Source organism: Pectinophora gossypiella, chromosome 8 (genome assembly GCF_024362695.1).
Source record: "Pectinophora gossypiella chromosome 8, ilPecGoss1.1, whole genome shotgun sequence".
Lineage (NCBI taxonomy): Eukaryota > Metazoa > Arthropoda > Insecta > Lepidoptera > Gelechiidae > Pectinophora > Pectinophora gossypiella.
Genome location: NC_065411.1, coordinates 15,246,545 through 15,269,721, shown reverse-complemented (window position 1 = coordinate 15,269,721; position 23,177 = coordinate 15,246,545). Strand labels below are relative to the sequence as shown.

The 23,177-nt window shown below is 39.1% G+C and overlaps 1 long non-coding RNA gene across 1 annotated transcript in view; it reads right to left on the bottom strand.

Moving 5' to 3' along the window:
• The window catches only part of LOC126369305 (uncharacterized), a 50,169-nt gene extending 31,628 nt beyond the window's left edge, over positions 1 to 18,541 (bottom strand). The window contains exon 1 of the long non-coding RNA XR_007566684.1: positions 18,432 to 18,541. This is a non-coding gene — a long non-coding RNA (uncharacterized LOC126369305). The remainder of the gene's footprint in view (positions 1 to 18,431) is intronic.
• Positions 18,542 to 23,177: the final 4,636 nt, after the last annotated feature.

Here is a 23,177-nt window from a genome sequence, read left to right as displayed (position 1 = left end):
CGATATTTGATGGGGACATTATCGAAATCATTTTGTGAGACTATCCTTCATTTGGAAAGTGCATTGCAGGCTGAATCACCGTTGGCCACGGGCAACTAGCCCAAACAACTCCACCAACCTCCAGTGGAGCAGCGTAGTGGAGTAAGCTCTTTTTTCTCTCCGAGAATATTCCAGCCAGTGGGGCATAGATTATATGGGCTATTTTATGTATTGTTACTCCAATGCATAAACTTTCACCCTAAGACTGCCTGGCAGAAATTGCTGTTTAGCATAAGGCCGCCTTTTGTGCGTATTTTATTCGTCTGTACATGTCCTGAGTTTCTGTTTTCTGCGAGAATAATTATTAAGATATAAAGAATTATTGATTGATTTGTTACGTAACGTATTAAATAAATAAATAATGAAACACCTATCTGATACAATTTTATCACCCTACGAAGTAATTACGCCGTAATATCCAAAACTTCGCATTACAAAATCGGTATACTTCATTATGAGCTTCGCATCCAATAAATATTCATGAGCTAATCAAAGTTTGCTAATAAAACAAATAGCCTGTATCCAGTCTATTGTGCGCCTATAATTAACTGGACGGTAATCAATTCGAGTGTACATAAACGGGTGTAAGTACCTATTATTAACTACCTAGTACTTAATATACACTGCAGGGATATCAACTTACGGCGCGAGTTAAGGGTGTGTTTCCACAGAAGCGGAGCTGCGCGGAGCTGAGCAGAGACTTATATAAATTGACCAATCACATTGGTCAAAATACACATCTCATCTCCGCTCCGATTCAGTGGAAACAGTGTTAGCGGAGTTGAGAAGACTTACATTGAAATGTATGGTGCGCGGGGATAAACGTGGCACAGCAGTATCGAGCTTAGTAGAGCTGTGCGGGATAAAGCGGAGCTGTACGGTGTAGAGCCGGGACTGACTCCGGCCGAAATCGGTCGGAGTCAGTCGGAGATCATCATCATTATCATATCATGATTTAACATGATATCATAGCATAACATGAGCCTTCATCATCATTATCATCATCACCAGCCCATTAACGTCCCCACTGCTGGGGCACGGGCCTTCCCTGTGGATGGATAGAGAGATCGGACTTTAAACCAGCACGCGGGCCCAGTGCGGATTGGTGGTTATTAACGACTGCTAATGCAGCCGGGACCAACGGCTTAACGTGCCTTCCGAAGCACGGAGGAGCCTTAACATAAATTGATTAAATATCAAAACACATAGACAACAACTGCGACTACCCTTATTCCTTTGGGGATACAGGCGTGTTGCTGTATTAGGTTAAGTGTTAAACTGCATCTCATCAATAACAAACCATTCCCCCTTGCAATAAGGTAGGGGCAGTTACTAATTGCCACTGCACCACAATATGTATTATTTAGAAGCATAAACTTTCAGGTCATAAAACACTATAGTTAATGGTCTACGGCCTACGCCACACTCATTACCAGGACCCTCTGTCATTACCATGTTTAACAAATGTTCTTTGCCATTATTGTTCCCCCTTGACAATGCCACAGGAGGCCGAAGACAGCTTGTTTACTTTATATGCAAGTATGTCTTTTTCGAACCCGCTACCTGAATCGCACAGCCCATTAACGTCCCCACTGCTGGGGCACGGGCCTGCCCTATGGATGTATAGGGAGATCGGGCCTTAAACCACCACGCGGGCCCATTGCGGATTGGTGGTTATTAACGACTGCTAATGCAGCCGGGACCAACGGCTTAACGTGCCTTCCGAAGCACGGAGGAGCTCGAGATGAAATGTGTTAATTTATATTAAGTATAGTTTTCACTAACACAGTTGGCACGACCATCCTATCACGCTGGCCTAACAAAGAGTTCGGTGAGTTGTGGGTCCTTAGTTTATCTTGCGATGATTGTATCTCTGACTACTTCAATTGGAATATAACCGTGTATTTAAGTCCAAATTCTAAACTTTATAGTTATAAGCAAATTCACATTTTATTCATATAAATAGAGACTGCTTCAATAATTTAATTACTAATTTGTAGCCCGTGACCGTACATAGCATTATGTACGGTCACGAGCATTAATATGTATACACTATGGTACCATGTCACATTAACTTTTTTGACAAATTGAACTGCCAAACACTAAATGCCAAATATATTAGTGCGACAGAGTCCTAAAGTGGGTACATTATATTGCTCATGACTGTACACTGTAATTGTCATATATATATGCATATATTTATAAGTCTTAATTTTATATGAGGGAGCAAAGGAATTCGCCTTTCTAAAGTTTAAAATGGTGCTGATTCACGACCAACACGATCTCGTTTAATTTTTATTTATACCTCTCATTGTTATCCACCGAAAAGGAAGGAACATGTAATTGACAAGCATATTTATAGAACACACGTCAATTTTAGGCAGAAATTTTAAGAAAAATCCTCTCAAAATTGTCGCCAGGAATCTATTTATAAACGGTGCCTCTCACACACTATAGGGCGCAATGTGGGCAAATATAATTTGTTGAAACACTTTAATATGATTAACTTAGTTATGTTGACACGTCAAATTACAAAAAAAATTGATGCTGTCTTCATGAAAAAGAAAGAAAAAAATATGTTTTGATATGTTGGTAGCCAGTTGAGGAGCTCGGTGGCGCAGCGATAACCGCGCTAGGTCTGAGATTGTCGAAGTTAAGCAACTTTCGTAAAGGCCGGTCATATTCAAATTCAAATTCAAAAATATCTTTATTCAGTAGGTAACATAGTTACACTTTGAATCGTCAATTTTTACATAACGAACGTCTCATCCGCCTAAAACTACTGCAGCTTCTCACAACCTGTATAGCCGGGGAAAAGAAGCTGCAAGAAAAACCTCGGCACAGGGCCCTAGACGTTCTTTAAAAAAAAAAACATATAATAGGATAAAAATAAAAATAAACATACATAGGATGGGTGACCACAAAAAAACAAAGTTTTCTTCTCGAGCTCCTCCGTGCTTCGGAAGGCACGTTAAGCCGTTGGTCCCGGCTGCATTAGCAGTCGTTAATAACCACCAATCCGCACTGGACCCGCGTGATGAATTTTAAGGCCCGATCTCCCTATCCATCCATAGGAAAGGCCCGTGCCCCAGCAGTGGGGACATTATTGGGCTGGTGACGATGCTGGTAGCCACATTACATACGCGTTTTCTATGAACTCTACCCCAGACCTTTACAAACGTGTTGCAATGTCTAACCGGCTATCAGCCGGCGTCAGTGAGTTCTCTTCTATCGTGTGGGTTGTGAGGTTAATTACCAACCCCATCAACCCTGGTGTCAGGGTTAATATTGAGCTGCCGAAGGCCCCTGACATGGCTCATGTAACGACTACTTACTTACATCAGTAAGTAGTAACCGGTACCAACGGCTTAACGTGCCTTCCGAAGCACGGATCATCTTACTTTTTGGACAATCAGGTGATCAGCCTGTAATGTCCTAACCAAACTAGGGATCACAAAGTGATTTTTGTGATATGTCCCCACCGGGATTCGAACCCGGGACCTCCGGATCGTGAGCCCTACGCTCAACCACTGGACTATGGAGGTCGTCAGTGTCGTTAGGATACTTATTATTATTATTATTATTTGAAAGTTGTGAGGGCCGGACCGAATGCAGCCCGCGAGTCCGGAAGGTGTCCGGAAGTAATAAATGTTTCTTTCTTTCTTTCTTTCTATCCAGAACCAGCTCCGTTGTTTCAAGTCAGCTGATATTACCTAGCCTGTGTGACGCGACGTATAATGCACCGCCTTGCGACGCCGAAGGAAGACACACATAAATTGCACCGCATGTGCATTCCGTGCTAATGCTCTTTAGGAAAATAATTGAGAGTGGTTCGTGCCACGATTTACGTTAGCTTGCCTCTGACGGTTGTTTTGAAATTTCGGTGCGCTTGTGATATATGTGTGAGCTAAACTATAAATAAAGTGTTAAGAATTTTTATTTCCAATTATTTATTTTAGGAGAGCTCTAGGTAGTTTCAAATCAAGTTTAAAGAACCGTTATCTGAGTCTTATCTGAGTTGCATTGGTAGGTATATGTATTTATGTATATATTGGAGCTAATTCCTGTCCTGATAATATCTGTCATTTTCTTATCCGTTGAAAAAGAAAGGGACGGGTAATAAATACCAGCGAGATGTTTATTTTATTCGCACGGGTTAGTCATTCATTTTAAACACATACATACATAAATTCACGCCTATTTCCCACCGGGGTAAGCAGAGACTATAGAATTCCATTTGCTTCGATCCTGACACACTTCTCTTGCTTCTTGATTCATTTTAAAATTAACTTCAAAACGGAAAGGGACGAATAACCGACAGGCATAATATTTATTGAACACACGTCAATTTTATGCAGAAATCGAATACAACCCTCTGAAAAACACCGACCAATGATCCGACAGAATTAAGTTACCAGCACACGGCAAACGGGTTGCATATCAGCGAGATATATTTATTCATTCACTCATTGTCAATAAAAAAACTTAGAAAACGTTCAGCTGCTTGTCTTCCCGGGCATGTCGTGAAAACCGACAGAGGGATTGTGTCTAACATGGTGGACTAATGTTATGGGCGACAGGCTGATCCCCTATCACCATAAGGTTCATCATGTCCAGCTTACGACATCGTATCAACAGTGGCTGCAAGTTGCCTTTGATTACTTGTGGCTCTGCCCACCCCATTAGGGATTACGAGCGTGAGTTTATGTATGTATGTCATTGTCAGTCATCCGCCTCTTTCCTTTTCGGCGGATAGGAAAATGAGAGGTATAAAACTTACGGTAAAATTCGATGGTGTTTACTGGAATTAGCACCAGTAACCAGGTAAAGAAACCAATCTGTAACTTACCTGGCATACTTCACGAGCTAAATGTACTTTGATACATCTACCAACACATTACGCAATAAAATAACCTCGCGTAATCACTCCGTCTTCCGGCCCCCATTCACACCGCACATGGTAGATTTAATTCATTTACCTGGCAACACCCGCGAGTAGTGTAGTGATGCGATTGACACCCTATCGATGTACAAAAAAGACAAAAGAAACATACAAAGAAAACAGACAGTACAGGCTTACAGGTAAGCTTATCTCTAGGAAAGACATTTCTTCCCGCTGGCCTACGTGCCAAGAAAAAAAAACAAATTCCAAAAAAAAACATATTTTTTTAGCGCAATACTCTAATGCTACTAACTCAAAAATGATGTACAATCATGAGCCACTTTAGAACCCTGTCGCACTATCATATTTGACATTTAATGAGACTTACGGTTTAATTTGTCAAAAAAGTTAATGTGACATGATTTCAGTATATACATGTTAGTACTCGAGACTATACTACCACTACGAAACTATCGAACTTCTGAGAAGCAATACTTTATAGCACATGGATGATTCCTGGTAGTGATTGCTTGGAAGAAATTTCTTCAGTGCAACAAGGCGGCTTATTTGTACTGTTCTTATTTGGTTTTTTAAATGTTTGTACGTTCTGTTTATGCGCAATGAAGTGATTTATGGTAACAGTAGCTGTATAGTTGTCACGTTTTGCTGCAAGCTCTATTGTGGCTTATCAAACAGCAGTATGGCATAGTTTGCCGTATCTTCCCGGGTAGTAGGTAGAGTCGATATCTTTTTTTATTTATTTATTCAATTTTACAACTATCATTACAAGTTTATACCTAATGCGACAGTGTATCTTATATGTATAACTTATAATAAGTCATCCCCCTAGCATTATCCCGTTTTTCACAGGGTCCGTTTATTTAACCTGACGATTTGACAGGTCCAGTTTTTTACAGAAGCGATAGCCTGACCTTCCAACCCGCGAAGGGAAAACCAGCCTAATACAGGTTAGGTCACATACCTCCGAAAATGCATTTCTCGGGAATGTGGGTTTCGTCTCGATGTTTTCCTTCACCGCTGAGCACGTGACAATCATTTTCATGAATGCGAAAACAAATTCGACAATCATTGGTTTAGGCTTGTGCTGGATTCGAACTTGCGACCCCAAAGTGAGAGGCAAGCGTTCTACCAACTGGGCTACTACGACTCGTATAACTTATATAATAAGTACGATCTTAAATTAACTAAAAATTAGGACCTATAACAAACTACAAACAGTATACGTAGTACTTGTGAATTCACTCTGAGAGCAGTGGAATACATCGATCACTGCCATCATATTCTCTCTCTCTCTCTCTCTATTTAAGAGCTGCACTCTTGTCGGTGGAGTAATCGCCATTCCTCTCTTCTTCCCGCCAAAACCTTCACCTCCCGATACGACACGACCTGCACCTTCTCTTTTATTTGTTTCATAAAATATGTTATCCTAGGTCTACCCCTTCCTCTCTTCCCTTCAATTTTTCCTTCTATAATGTTTGTTATAAATGAATCGTGTCGTATCAGTTTGCCAATCATATTTCCTCTCCGGTTCTCTATAGTCTTCATTATGGTTTTCGTTTATTCAACTCTTTATCATTTGACACCATTTCAGTCCAGCTTATACCCTCCATCCTTCGCCAACACCACATCTCAAACGTTTCCAACTTCTCTCTGTCTCTCTGTGTCATAGCCACCATATTGTGATTGAATAATGCGCGTGTGAACAGCGGGTCCGCTATCAAATTAGTTTTTATCGATATTATTATCGATTGTAGTCAACACTAGAGTGATGGACACAGTGAAGCGATAAATTGAGCTCGCAGGCCACCCAGCCGTGCTTGTTCACGGTACATTCAATGTATTACAAACATGGCGCCACGTTTTTAAAAGGTAAATTGTCTGGAAGTAGTGACGGGGATTTCAATTTCAGAGACGTGGTAGCCGTGGTAGTTGGTAGACCGCTTGACTCTCATTGTGAGACCGCAAGTTCAAGTCACTGGTCTGAATCAATTTTCGAATATTTTTTTTGGATTCATGTTTGGATCATAAATTAGTATCATAATAATAGGCTATTTGAAAACTTAGTCAAATGAGATGCTTCTTAGGAAACGTCAAAACGAAAGTTTTCTTTGGAGTTTGTTTGGAAATACTGTCCTGTGACGTCATCAATAAAAGCGAGCAAAAGTCGTACTCATTGTTACTTAATTCATAAATAAAATTCGAAAATAAGTCGAAAAGTAAAATGAGACTGATTTTTAGTCATCTTAGATTGGCTTCTATTTCTAGATTTAAATTATAATTTATTTCTGACCCAGTCAAACACCCAATTATGCTCAGTAAAGTGAAACATTAACAACCATTTACATATAAATGTGTTTTAGAGATGTATGACCCTATGACCTAATCTGTATTTGGGCTGGTTTTTAAATAGAATTGTCTCGTTGAAAATAGACTGCCCATCAGTGTTGTCATTGTAACTGTCGACTCGATCGACATAATATGCTGGCTCGATTTTTTGCTCTAACGTGTACCGTGTTGTCTTCGATAATCCGTCCCTGACAAAGCATAAGGGCGTATCTCAGTTTTTCTAACTTTTCAGGAGAGCGTAAAAACTGTTTTTTTCTCCGAGTTCCTCAGGTTTTCAGTTCATAAAATCTAAAGTAATATAGATACAGCCATGAAATTTATAAGGTGGATAAAGGTTGAATTAAGGCATAGATTTATAGTTCTTACACTTCCGGAAAATGCATGGTTTCCTGAAAAAAAGGCCTGAAAGTCACTTACGCCCCTTTGTGGCGCCGCTTTTAATAGGTATGGAGAGTTGAATATGGGTGCAAGTAGAAAGTGTTACTAATTATCCTATATTTTAAATAAAACAAATTCATTACGAACGGCAAATTATTTATAGTTGATGTCGAAAACACAATTTGTCATCATTTAAAAACACTTAAAAATACGGAACGTAGGAACATAAGAAGTTAAAATGTGCGTGTGTGAGTACGCGTTTGTATGTATTTATGTGTTTGTTTGTTTGTATATAAAAGCGATTGCGTGTGTGTGTGTGTGTGTGTGTGTGTGTCTGTGTTTAAATGTACTTTCATATGTAATATTTTATATCGTGTACAAAAAAAAACAAAAACAATAAAGATCTAAGATCTGTGCAATTAAGAAACAAAATATTCTTAAAACTAAAGAGATCAAAATTTCAGACAGACCTTAGGCTGCAATACATTATCTTATGTTATAAGAAGATATGATATATGTTATAGTGTTACTTATACATAAATTCCAGGACTGACCATTGAACTTGGCACCCATTTAGATCTCACTTCTTTTGTCGTTGAAGTCAACAACCAAGGCATTTATCATTATATTGAACTTGGCTCTCATATCACATTTATGTTTTTGAAAAAAAAAGAAAAGCCAGTTTCTTATGTATTCCTTTGTATTCATCTAATTACCTATCTGCATACCAAATTTTAACTCTCTTGGTCATCTGGAACTGGGTTAGAGTTTTAATATATAGGTCAGTCAGTCAGTCAATAACCGTAAATAGTAAATAACTGTTTGAGATAAGCTTATGAAATTTAGAACACATATGTACCTCGCAAGTCTCAATATATGAGCCAAATTTGATAAGTTTATGTGAAAAAGTTTTTGATTTATGAGGATGTCAAAAGTGGCTCCAAATGGTTCGTGTAATATTACACACGGTGTGGCTCGCCAGTTCTGTTTCTTGAACTTGGTTTGACACGCTACCGCGTGTCTAGATAGAGCATCGATGACACGAGCTGAATACTTCATTCATTCAATCTGTGACTTCACATGATTTCGGTACATATACATCGTTTCCGTAGCCTATGTTGTGCAAGTTTTTGGATCCATGCGTTGTACATTGTAGATCGTCTTCTTCGAAATGCACTTTGCAGAGAAGAACGGAGCATCGAAAACATTAGCTCAACTTCTTTACAATGTCCTACTTCACATGATTGGTGGTTGTTGCAATCTGGAGCAGATATATATATATATTGGTGATTTATGAGACGTCATATACTCAGGCATGTAGTCAGGATCATTTAGGTCACCGAGGTCTCCAAACAATTCAGGCGTAAAACTATTAGAGGTCAGAAAGTTTCAGCATCTTCGTAATCACGATCTATAATCTTACATACCACTTGCTGAGCTGAATTCATATTTTCATGAATTTTTAACAGGTTTTGAATATTATCAGGAAAACTCTTGTTTTCATTTTTGTTTGTTCCAAGACTTGATTTGAATAAAATGTTTTTTTTCTGTTGTGACATCTAAGACTGGTTGTATGGTATTGGAAAAAATTTGGTTGTCTGTACGAAGCATTGCTGTGTCTTTTTCTATAAATTCAAGCCTACTTAAATCACGTAAATCTTCATCGTCGAAATTAGTTAAGCTGAAAGTAATAAAACTGGCAATTGCCATCATACTGTCTGAGGTTTCTACTTCAGATGTCGACAGTGCAATGGATGAAACAGAAAGATGGTTTAAATTGTCATAATCATTTTCATTATCTTCTTTATTAGAAGTCAAAGGATTACCTGAATTTTTACAACTTACCTGTGTGTTGGACATTCAATGGCACACAAAATTTTACTTGGAGGCACTTAAAAATATATATTTCGTTAATAACACCGGAAGATATTTACTTCATGCGGGCGCAACTAAACAAATAAACGATAATGAAGTCACTGAGAAAGGGCGTATCTCAAGTTGAAGAAGTACGACATAATGGCGTATTTCAATTACGTCTTTTTGCATTGCTCTTTTTTTACGTGATTTGAGATAAGCCCTTCCCTTAAATTCTTAAATACTGTGATTAAAGCTACACCCTTTTGCGACGTTATAGATCTTGTTTAGACGATCAAAATGGTATAAATAACTCATTTTTGCAAAAAACTGAGATACGCCCTTATGCGGTGTCAGGGACGAATCGACTATCGATAGACTGTATAGTCGGATATGTCGTCGACAGTCGACTATCGATAGACTGTATTGTCGGATACGTCGCCGACAGTCGACTATCGATAGACTGTATGGTTGGATATATCGACGACACCACTAGTGCTGGGCACAGTGGAGCGACAAATTGAGCCCGCAGACCACCCAGCCGTACCGTGTTCACGGGGAATTCAATGTATCGCAAACATGGCGCCACAATTTTATAAGATAAACCTAGTGAAGGTTGACGGGGGTTTCAATTTAAAATTATAATTGCATATTCATGCAAATTCAAGGCTGTAATCCGAATCGGGGACGAAGTTGATGGAAGATTAACACTGTATCGGTTTTGGAATTATTGTCTCGAAAACAGTTAAGATAAAAAAAGGTGGGACGTGGTTGGAAAGAGAAGGGGAGGCCTTTGTCCAGCATTGGGATATAAAATATAGGCTATAAACAAAACTAGAATCGTGAAATAACACCAACTCAAGATTCTACCTCATAAACATTATCATTTGCAATAAGTTTTAGTAAGTTTTATATCTGAGTTTGGTGACAGCTGATTAGTCCATAGCTTTTATTACTGCCCATCGTGGTTGAAAACAAAGGACACAATATATCTGTCACTTTTACGACAGGCTCGGAAGATAACCCAGCTGAACGCGTTCAATGTTTTTTATTTACTCCCACCCAATCACAATTCTTGCTTACAAGCAAGAAAAGGAGCATGAAATATCCTGCAGGGTTAAAAAGGCCACATAGAAGCAATTCGGGTGCCCCTTTTTTCGTATGCTTATCATTTTCTATCCTAATGTCGAATGGCATAAAATGTTTAGCATAATAGTCATTTCGCATAATGGTCTTTACGCATAACGCATATTTGGCATAATAAGCAATTTCCCTAGTTGTCTTAACCATAACTTTGTTATCAGAAACAAATACGATAAATCAAAGTATTTAATGTCATTTATTATTAAATCATTAATAATAAAGAATAATTATTTATTACTTATTGTAATTTTAGGTTTGCGGCAATAGCACGCAAAAATTATGAACCATTAATTGTTATTATTATAAATGTTTTTGTAGGTGTTTTTGGTTTATTACAGAAACGACAAGTAACCAGTTAATTTCTTGATTTGCAAGATACTGATTGGACTTTTGCAGCTTATTGTACATCAATCGCAAGATGAACTTAGAACCCACACGTCTCACCGAGCCTTCTGTTAGACTAACGCGATCGCCGTGTATAATGGTCAGCCAACTATGTTAGTAAAGACTTCAAACTAATGTCAAATAGCAATATTGCTTTTTACGATGATGTGGCCTCTATAACACTTTTAACACTTTTTAGGACAGAACGTCTAATGACGTTCATATTATGAACCCATGGTCTCTGCCCGTGAAAGGGTTAAGCTTTTCTTTCGTCGCGTGAACATGATGCATGGAATCTGCAAGGCAATCTAATTTCTCTAAGCGCAGCCGTACATCATCTAAGATCACACACCGGGCGATCCCTGCAAGTCGCTCCAAAGCGTACCACGTACAGTTTTAAGCTGCATTATAATTGGTTTCATCGGTGCGGGAAATGTGCAGCGTTTATGAGCGGTTTAGAGTACTCCTCACACAGTGTTAAATATAATATATGCTGATGTAGTTTATAAATATTTGGACTTTATTATGTAAAAGACAGCTTTGGAAAGATGTACATAGAAGCATTGTTTAAGTACTTAGTAGATACGCGTAGGAACTTTTTAGTATAGTATTTGTCAACTCGCTCAATGCTATCACTTCGCGCCAGCTAAAAGAAACGCGGGCCAGATATAATACCGTCAGAAAGCTCTTTAGACACCGAGTTAGAGATTTCTGCTAAAAACGTGGTGGAAATTTTTATCAGCACGCGACAAGACGTGATATTTTTGATATTTCAAAAGTGTACTGAGTAAATGGTCGGGTTTTGAAATTTAAAATTTAAAAGTGGGGGGAAATTTAATAATACGTGACTTTGTTTGTCTCGTTGGAAGCGCGAAACAAAAATCTTCCCAGGGCCGTCTTAGTACATTCCGGGGCCTAAGGGCATATGAAAATAAAGGGTCATGTTAAAAAGTAAAAAGACTACTTAACATACATAACTGTTAAATTACCAACGCACAGTATTGACAGATAGTCGATAAAAAAGCTTTTTCTCAATTTGTTGCTATCAGTTTTGTTAAGGGCCCAGTCTCCGGTCGTGTACAATAAACGGTACTCAGAGAAATATCGTAATATGCTTAAAAAAGGAAAAGAATTGTCACCAAAAACTCGCAACAAAAGAATTTTGCGGAGACTGTATCCTTACGGAATATCAATTCAGAATGTGGGCCCTGATTTGTTGTGCAGACGTTACTGGATCTTCCTCGGAATGTCAGTATTGACAGATAGTTGAAAAAAAAACCTTCTCATTTACTTGCTGATCAGGTTTTTTGAGGAATATCAATCCAGAATGAAACATAAGTACCTTCTTCTATCATGTGGGTTGTGAGGTGGATTACCAACCTCATCAACCCTGGTATCAGAATTACTATTGCGCCGCCAAAGGCCCCTGACATGACTCATATCAGTAAGTAGTAACCGGGACCAACGGCTTAACGTGCCTTCCGAAGCACGGATCGTCTTACTTTCGAACAATCAGGTGATCAGCCTGTAATGTTCTAACCAAACTAGGGGTCACAAAGTAATTTTTGTGATATGTCCCCACCGTGATTCGAACCCAGACCTCCGGACAGTGAGCCCAACGCCCAACCACTGGACCACGGAGGCCGTTAATATGAGTATAAGCAAATATTATCGGGTCCCACCAGAATGTGGGCCCTGATATTGTGCAGGCGGCACTGGATCTTCTCGGAATGTCAGGTTCTAAATGGAACACTATTAAATCTAGACTGCGCCAGCCAGTGTCTGACACGAAAATTGTCCGAGAAGGGAATCTGCACTCTCAGTGACAAATTTCTTTAATGACCTATTTTAATTGGCGCCTGAGGAGTGAGCAATTGAAACGGAGCTGAGCTTGGCTACTTTTGACTCCGACAAATGAGAGACTTTCCAGGCTACGTTCACTAAAAAATATAGAGGGTTCCTCGCCAGCTATAACGTACAAATTATTTTAGCAAAAAATTGCAGATACGTCAGTTTCCAAAGTCAGTCACGATTAGTTGCTTAGATAAGGCGCGTTGTGACGTCACATCAAAACAGGTAAATAGGCCTAGGGGTAGGTAGGCCTTGGCGGCTCAATAGTAACACTGACACCAGGGTTGATGAGGTTGGTACTCCACCTCACAACCCACACGATAGAAGAAGAAGGTAAATATATAAAAAAAATCGTTTTAAGACCCATGGGTCTAATGTCCCCATCGCAAATGGCATTGGCACATCCTCATCATCGTCCCGTCGTATATTCCAGCATCGCACGATGAACCAAGTTTCCACGTTTCATCGAGTTATATTAGAACGTTATGGGTTAACCTGTAAATGGGCTGGTTTTCCCTTCGCTGGGTGGAGGGACAGACAGGCAGTCGCTTCTGTAAAAAAAGCGGACCTGTCAAATTTTCAGGTTAGGTAAGCGGATCCTGTAAAAAAACCGGACCTGTCTAATTTTCAGGTTAGGTAAGCAGATCCTGGTAAAATATAGGACCTCTGTCAAATTTTCAGGTTAGGTAAGCGGATCCTGTAAAAACAGGTTATCCCGTTTTATCGTTATGGCTAGGAGATGATGTCATGATGTGAGAGAAGGTGATCTGAGTAAGTTATAGAATGAATGAATGAATGCATGGGATTAACTGTCTGAGAACTGATATTAGGCAGCTAAATTACTCAATTGTATACCAATATTTTATGTTTATTTTTATTTTTTAAAGAACATCTAGGGCCCTGTGCCGAGGTTTTTCTTGCAGCTTCTTTTCCCCGGCTATACAGGTTGTGAGAAGCTGCAGTAGTTTTAGGCGGATGAGACGTTTAAATGTAAAATTGACGATTCAAAGTGTAACTATGTTACCAGGGGCGTAGCTACCGCCGTATTTGCCGTATAAATTATACGGGGGCCCCCAAAGTGTGTAAGGACGGCTGTCAGACATCTCACTATTGTCCATAGAGGCAGAAACTTTAGAAAAACTAAAATCATCATCAGCCATAAATGATTTAATAAATCAGTTTGCCGAAAAAAAGGCAAGGAGAGTGAATATTTAAAATTCGATTTTTATTTGTAAAATGGGTAAATTATGTGATAAATAAATATTTCTTCTCACAATATTTTTTTTTCTTTTGTGAAAAATCTTTACCTCCATATAAGGGCCTCCAAAAAAATTTTTATACGGGGCCCCGACAAGGCACGCTACGCCACTGTATGTTACCTACTGAATAAAGATATTTTTGAATTTGAATTTGAGTTGTAGAAATAACACACATAACAGCATAGGCTCACGACTATATCCCAATTGTGGTAGTCAAAACATCCGTCGCGAGATGGACTAAGTATGGACACCTGTTAGAGCTTTCTGTTAGACCGACGTGATAGGTGGTGATTATAATTTACCATTTACGTATACTAGGATTCTAGTATGAAGAGAAAAGCTCTGGTATGTTTCATGTTGTTTAATAATCATCTTGGCCATAATCCTGACAGTTGACTAAGGGAAACTAAAGGGACTGAGAAACTAATGGAAATAGGCAATGATTCAATGTAGTGTTAAAATGAAACAGTGTGGTAAGAGTGTGTGTGTGTGTGAGAGAGAGAGAGAGAGAAATGTGATGTAAGAGACAATATAGTGACTAAGATTGAGAAAGGAATGTTAAGTTGGTTTGGATACGTAGAGCGGATGAAGGATAATAGGATTACGAAAGCGGTTTATAAAGCGAAGGTTGATGGTAGGGCTGGCAGAGGAAGACCTTGAAGGTCGTATATTGACCAAATTGGAGATGTCCTTAGAAAAAAAATAGTACGATCTTCTCTGAACCGGCGTGTGTGTATGAAACGGTTGATGAATGTGGAGGATGCAAGAGAAGCGTGTCAGGATCGAAGCAAATGGAATTCCATAGTCTCTGCTTAAATAAAAAACTCACGGAAATAGGCGTAAGTTTATGTATGTAGCGTCAAAATGTCTGTCAATCCAAACGCAAAATCTACTCACTGCAGGTACGCCGCTTGACTGCGTCTACTCTATTTCGACATGGATTCTGAACTGAGTTTGTTTGTAGATGGATATGTGTGATGCTGAGTGAGTAAACTGTTCGTTATAGAGGTACTGGTGTTTGCGGTCTTTGTGATGCCTAGTGCCTGGTTTGTGTATAGTAAACAAATCCTAAGCAAATTTGGCAGAGAAATGGCGCCTTTTGGCGATTCGGAAACTGCGTGTTTGATTTATGTGCTTATTGCATACATATTGATAATAAATTCAACGAATTGAATCGAATCACAGTACTGCACAGAAAGAGACAGACGATCTCTGTCGCGGCGAGAAAGAGTCGCGTGCTTACGATGCTAGGCCCACTGGTCTGCTTATACCATGCTCTCAACCAACATTGTTCCAATGCCAATGCGTAGAAAGCGAAAAAAAAATTGTAGCAAGTACGTCTGGTACAAGAGATAAAATGGCATTTTGGCGGGAACGTGAACGACATGGTTGCTTTCTTCATTGAATAATCAAAATATTTAATTCGAAGCGGTGTTTTGTGGTTAATGATCGCATTAAGTTAGTCGGAAAACTTTCGCGATAGTGTCATTATATCGGAATATTCAATAAACTAAGTGTACCTACCTATCTATTTTCGCTTCGTGGTAAGAAGCCGCTTCATAACTCGAAAGTTTATGCGGACTTTTGAGTTCATTCGTTTGGGATTCAGAGTAATAGTCTGTTCTGAGGGTGGGGGCTTAGGTTTCATCATTCATAGTCATCACCTTTTACCATTTCATTAATCATCATCTAGAAAAAAAATACATAAGACTTGGCTGTATGAGCATAGTTCCCTTTGCCTTGCCCTTCGGAGAAAACCAAAACAAAAAAAACAAGAGATAAAACATCAAAAAGGTAATAAAAGTAATCTTAATTAGTAACTTCATACCGAGGGGCTATTTCGCGAAATTAAATACCATTTATTATCAAAAAAGTATAGCAGGGCAAATAATTTAAGTTTAAACGGACAATTAAGCAAAAATATGATTTCCCTGGAAAATACGAGGCTGCAACCATTACCCGGCCTGTCTTTGCTATACCTACCTATAGGCGGAGTCATTACCTTGCGTAGTCGTATATTTTTTGTCTGTACAGATGACGATAAAACCATACTTCAAGACTAAGCCATAAGCATAGAATGAAGAATAATACTAGGTTTATATAACTTACACAAGAAAAAATAATGCTTACATACTTAATAATATTTATGATTATGATGCTGTGCAGAAACAAAGTTATAGGATGTTTTAAGTAAAATATTACATAATTAGAAAGGTTACCTTTAAACGATCGATCTGAGTGAATACGTTTTACATCGGACGGTAGGCGGTTATAAAGTATTGCCAAAAACAAGCGAAACCATAGCAAATAACGAAGTCCGAAATCATTTTCCGCGGCCGGTAATGAAAAGATGTCTATTAAAAACAGAGTAAATGCTCTTCAAGCTCGGTTTTTATGAGAAAAAAAGTAATTTAATAACGTTTACAAAACTTGACTGGCCATTAAGGCGCCGAGATGAAACACAAAATACATGCACATAATTAAAAAGTAAATAAATGTTAAATAAACGTCCTACTTTACACGTTCGAAGCAACATAATATAAGCTCACGACTATACCTCAATCGGGGTAGTCAAAGGCATGAACTAATTAGGCGATTGTCACACTGCCCCGAATGATGCAGCGTAGCGCGTGGATGCGTGTTCTTCCGTTGCTTGTAAGTATCTCCGTTTGTATAGAAAACACGCACAGTCTAACACACAGAAAATGCATCCACGCGCGTTCATGCGGATCACGCGCATACAAGCGGAGAAACATGCACCCCCGCGCGTAGGGGTGGGGCGAGACGCAAGACACACTGAATCTCGCAGTGCCGCGCGTGATTTTGGAACGGCTTTGAATGAAATGAGAGCCGCCGTGCGTTAATCTAGAAAACGCCCCTACGCGCGTGAGTGCGTAAAAACCCGCACGATGATGCAAATCTGCGCTCCCGCAAGTACGCGGGTAAGTAGGTGCGTCGACACGCAACATGCAGCATGAGCACCGAGCTTTCACCAACGTGATAGGTGGTGAGACATATCCATCAACCATCGTATAACGATCGAGATTTCGAAGTCGGTTTAATTTTTTAAATTACTTTTTTTCTTTCATTGTCGTGCCATTTTTTTCATTTTTTTTTATTAAATTATACTTATTAAATTTTATACGTTTGCATTGAAAATTCCACTTGACATTAAATCTGAATCATGGTCTGAATCAACCCTTAAAGTTTTCGTTACGATGTCACTAGCACCCTGTATTAAGAAGCAAAGAAAGAGTTTGTTCGAATATATTTTGAGTTTGGGTATAGAAATTGAGTTTGGGTATAGAAAATAAAATCCGTTAGGTATGTTCACTGAGACACTGAGTTTATTATTCTTTTCCACTATTTTTACAAAATGTTCATCACACACGTCGTCGCACACCATCCGCCATTATCCCCTTCCTTCCCCTCTTTCCCCTCTCAGGCCATCTCACTCACACACAATCTGTACCGTTCATTCCATCGTCACAGTCATCCTACATTTTAATAAAATAACATTAATTACTTAGGAATAAATTTCAGCAGACAAATTATCAATTTAAAGTTTTACGAATTCCAAGAACGCGGGAGTTCAAAGACTGCTGAATTAAGTCGTAATTGTGCCCGCGTCGGTTCAATTTTCACAAAAAGTATTTATTGTTTTACAAATATTTTCGAGTTAATTAACTTGGAAAATGTAATATTACAATAGGAACTCCAGAGAAACGCTCTTTGATGCGACGGCTCTGGGAGATGGTGCGATTTGGGAGAGAAGAGCGGGTTTCTGATGGAATTCAGACCTTAAGGGTCTTACTCCATACATCCATACAACAATTTCTTTCTTACCGTGTGCCATCTAACGCGTTAGTGCAAGCGAGATACAGTCTGCGCGCTCTCTCCCTTGCTCCTTAGTAGTTTATGGCCCTTTAAGACTAAAGCACACCCCGGACACTTCATACAAACAACCTCATTTTACACAGACATTACACATTGACAATATCGTACACACGCATCTGTGTGTGTGGCGTCTGACGCCATGCGATTCAAGTCTAAACTGTCCGAGGGGGTGAGGTAAACCTAGCTCAGACGCTGGTGGGGAGCGGAGAGTTGCCGTTCTATACGTAGTATTTACTATTCCTTACTCTATGACTAAAGTAAGTCACTGATTTATGTTGTATATCGACGTACGTCATGTTGTAAGTGGTTTTCACTATAAGGTGACGATGTTATTAATAATATGTCGTGTGTATAATGGCCCCGATTCCTGCAGACACCTCCTAATTTTACTTTAAGTTATACCTGTCATTTTCTTATCCGCCGAAAAGGAAAGGGACGGATGATTGACAGCTCTTAATTTTAGAAAGAATGAGTAAATGAATGAATAACCCGGACGAATCAAAAAGGTATCTTGCTGGTATGCAAACCGTTTGACGTGTGCTATCAACATAATTCTAGCGGGTTATTAGCCAATATGTAAAAAATTTAGACGGTTGTTTTAGATTTGTGCTTAAAATTGACGTGTGTTCCATAAATTTTACGCTTGTCGATTACCCGTCCCTTTCCTTTTCGGCGGATAAGAAAATGACAGATATAACTTAAAATAAAATTAGATGGTGTTTATAGGAATTAGCAGCAATATGTTGTTAATTAAATATAAATCGGCTTTCCGACCATAAAGTATCGTTCGCGCAGGATTAGTTTCGGCGCGTAACTGCAGAGCTGTTGCAACGCTTCAGCCTCGTGGCGAAGCACCCTTAAAACTCTAAAGCTTCTGACAGCGACTACAGCCGGCAGCAATCGGCGGCGTTTCCTAGTCGATGGTTGGCAGTTATTTCATTAAATTACTGCTGGAATAGTTAACATCGCCGACTGCTCCGCTGGAACCCATCATACACTTCTATGCTTACTTATATGCTTTGAAACAACTGATTGAATGGGTTTTCAGCGATAACAAGCAAGCAAAGGAAGTATTTCAGGATCGAAGCAAATGGAATTCCATACTTACGTGAGTAAGGTTTACGTTAAGGAAATAGATGTGTGTTTATGTATGTATGTTTAGCGAAAAATTACCGCCTTATTACAAAACGAAGACTAAGGATAAACTAAGTTTAAAATAATAATTATTAAAAAAATATTTATATATAATCCGAACCACAAAAGAAGTCCAAGGATTTTAATACTAATGAGCGACTTTCCAGATTACGTTCCCAAAAAAAATATAGATAGCGCTATACATTTTTTTTAAATTCAGAATAAGTTAAAATACATTTATTGCCAGTAATGAGAATGATGACATCATCAGCCCATTAACGTCCCCACTGCTGGGCCACGGGCCTTCCCTATGGATGGATAGGGAGATCGGGCCTTAAACCATCACGCGGGCCCAGTGCGGATTGATGGTTATTAACGACTGCTAATGCAGCCGGGACCAACGGCTTAACGTGCCTTTCGAAGCACGTAGGAGCTCGAGATGATTTTTTTTGTGGTCACCCATCCTTTGACCGGCCTTTGCGAAAGTTGCTTTACTTCAACAATCGCAGACCGAGCGCGTTAACCGCTGCGCCACCGAGCTCCTCTATGAACTAGATAATAATGAATATTGCGAATACGGGCAAAAGGAAATGGCTCAGCTTGTGCTGCGATGAAGCCATGCTATGGCGCCTTAAGATGGGTTTGCTCTTGTTCGTTCTTCCACGAGGAGAAGAAGAGATCGACGTTGGAACGAGCTTACCCAGAAAATGCCTATTCATCCGTGATTTAAAGGACCCCAGGTTATAAGATACAGGAAACACCGACGCTGGCAGCCCATTCCATTCCTTGGCTGTGCGCAATATTTTTATTGTTATAATTACCTATATTCTCATTGCTCGGGTACATAATATTATACGTAATTATTCAAAATTATATTGTAATAGCAGAGGCATGTATAAAAATAATAACGGCTTAATTGTTGCATCAGAGGTGTAAGAATTAAGTAAATATGTTGCTCCTCTTTATTTCCATCAGAATAGTAATGGGTGGAAGATGTGTTGTGCTTTTTCATACAAATTCCATAGTAATTTCGTGTTTTGACGTTCAGTAAAACGTAACTGATTTGACTAGTTGGAAACTAGCGTATTACTGTTGATAAAATAATACATTTATTATATATATTTATTATATTAAGTCATTACTATACTTAGTAAAATATATCTACAATCTGAAATTCCTTTCCCCACGTTGACTTTTTAATAACGTGTAGCTTTTGCTAATTTAAATCCGAGGCATATAATGTAATATGCACCTCAGGAAACTGAGGAATTTATCACGATCAATAGACTGATGCCTTCTACTCGCAAAGGGCATCAAATAATCGTAATTTAACATACAAACTTTACAAAGTGCATTTGATACCTAAGTACCTAAATGTCACTTACACCACGTATAAGCATATACAGTCATGAGCACTATCATGTACCCACTTCAGAACCCTGTCGCACTATCATTTTTTTTTTTTGGTTTGGTTTTCCCCGAAGGGTAAGGCAAAGGGAACTATGCCCATACAGCCATGTCTGACGTATTTTTTTTTCTTGATGATTAATGAAATGGTGAAAGGTGATGAATGATGATGATGAAACCTAAGCCCCCACCCTCGGAGTAGACTCCTACTCCGAACCCCAAACGAATTAACTCAAAAGTCCGCATAAACTTTTGAGCTATGAAGCGGCTTCCTAGCACGAAGCGAAAATAGGCAGATACACTTTGTTTATTGAATACTCCAATGTAATAACACTCGCGAATGTCTTCCGACTAACTTAATGCGATCATTAACCACAAAACACCACTTCGTATTAATTATTTAGATTATTCAATGAAGAAAGCAACTGTCCCGTTCCCGTTTCCCGCTAAAAAGCCTCGCACTATCATATTTGACACTTAATGAGCCTTACGGTTTAATTTGTTAAAAAAGTTAACACTGTGACATGGTTTCAAAGTGTATCATATTAGTACTCGTGACCGTACAGCCATACAATCTACGTACTTATGGGTGTTAATGACACCGTAACGAATAATGAGGAAGATGATTCAGACCATGATTCTGAGTTGACATCAAGGGCAATTCCCGTCAGAAATTCATGAAAATATTAGTGTTTTTTTTTTAAATTATTCTTAGTGCCATACTTTTGCGACGGAAAATTCCACTTGATATCAACTTAGAATCATGGTCGAGAATCATCTCTCAAAGTTTTCATTACGATGTCACTAACAACCTGTAACTATAATCGCTATCAACCCATTAGGGTGGATGTCCAATGCTGCCTCTGCGTATTATACCTCAAACCTTTCTTAAACCATTACAACAATAAATGTGGTAAATGCAAAGAGAAATTCAACAAAAGTCTAAAACGCAGGCATCTTAGCAGTGTAGTACAGAAGCACCCGTCCTATCTAGAGTTCCCGGGAAATAATATATTGCCCCTGTAGACACCAGTAAGAGGCATTAGGCAAATTGTGTACTTTTATATCACTAGCTTTTTAAAATAATGCTTAAAAGCTTTATTGTAGGTATAAATCGCTAATATAGCTTAAACCATTCATTCATCGCTATAGTTTTTAGAGTGCCATTTACCTACCTTTTCTTTTGTAACGTAAGTTATTGTGGATTGCCGCAAGGCATTAACTATTTGGCCAGACAAATGGGGAGCGCTAAGTACTCGCACCCGGTAAAAAAATTAAATAAAAGTTGGGCGCGAACCTCGGCTCAGGGCGTCGTCTAAGAGAATTATATTTGAAATAATTAATCGACCCGGGTCGACAGCGATAAGCGCTAAATGAGGGAAAACGTCGACCACCCTGGTGGTCGGTATCAGGGTCCTGAAGCGAAACTCTCAAACAAGACGAGCCATAGTTTTTAAAATAATAGTGAAGCAAGTAACGACACACTACCTTACGGTAAAATATACTTCTCTTTGTGCCAACATTCTCCATTCTCTCCCTTGAGGAAATGTTTTATTTCACAAAATTGCAGCGTGCAACGAGACTGCAGTAATGCACCGCTAAGATGCACTTACTGACGACACTTGACGCTGCGACGCGGCAGCCTACATTGTTTCTGAATGCTAAAAATATTTTCATACTCGCTCCTGTAAGTTGAAATTAGGTACTTTACTGCTGCTCTGGGAGTAATATGTAGAATGCATTCAAATGTCTATCGTTTTGACCATTTGCATGCGCCACTTCGCCCGCAACTTAAGGAACTTTTTTGCCTTTTGCTGTGGAAACGATGGGCCCATGGCGTTCAGAAGCGCGTCAGTTTTTGAAGACGATTTCAGCGCGCTTCATCGAGGTGAAGTCCGACTTCAGTTAAGTAAGTTTGGCGGTGCAGAGGGGTAACATGGCCAGTATTCTGGGGACTTTTTTATATTTTATTTAAGTATAGCTTTTATATTTGACTTTTGTATTTGTTCGAATATTAGATTGATTGACTTGTTGTTTTGTATTTGTTGTTATTGTTTTTTATGTCTTATCAAAGTTACAGAATTATTATCCTGTCCAATATTATGGAGTACCAACTAACAACCGTTCAACATTATACGTAAGTCATTAGTTTCGATACATCCTTCTTGGGGCTTTAATAAGGGCATGTTTACAACTCCACGTCATGGGGCAAACAATGTGAAAAATCACTGTGCGGGGACGTGGCCCGATGCACGACTTCAACGTGTATAACCACGTTATGACGCGTCGCCCCGACGTGGGGCGTGGACACGTTAAACGTCGTAATCCATTTATAGGCATGAGTTATGACATTCCACCCACCTTAATTATACAAGCAGAGTATAAGCTTGTAAGTGTTGACACTTCAGTCGGCCATTTTTCTCAATTAACAAGGGCCCGTGAATCTCCTGGCAGTGTCCGGGACGTTTACTGCTATTCTAATGGACAAAGTTTAATTTATCCGGGACAACTCACCGCTTTGTTTTGGTAATTTTATTTATGTTTTTAGTGGCCTTAATGGGCGTCCACCTGGTGAAGTTGGA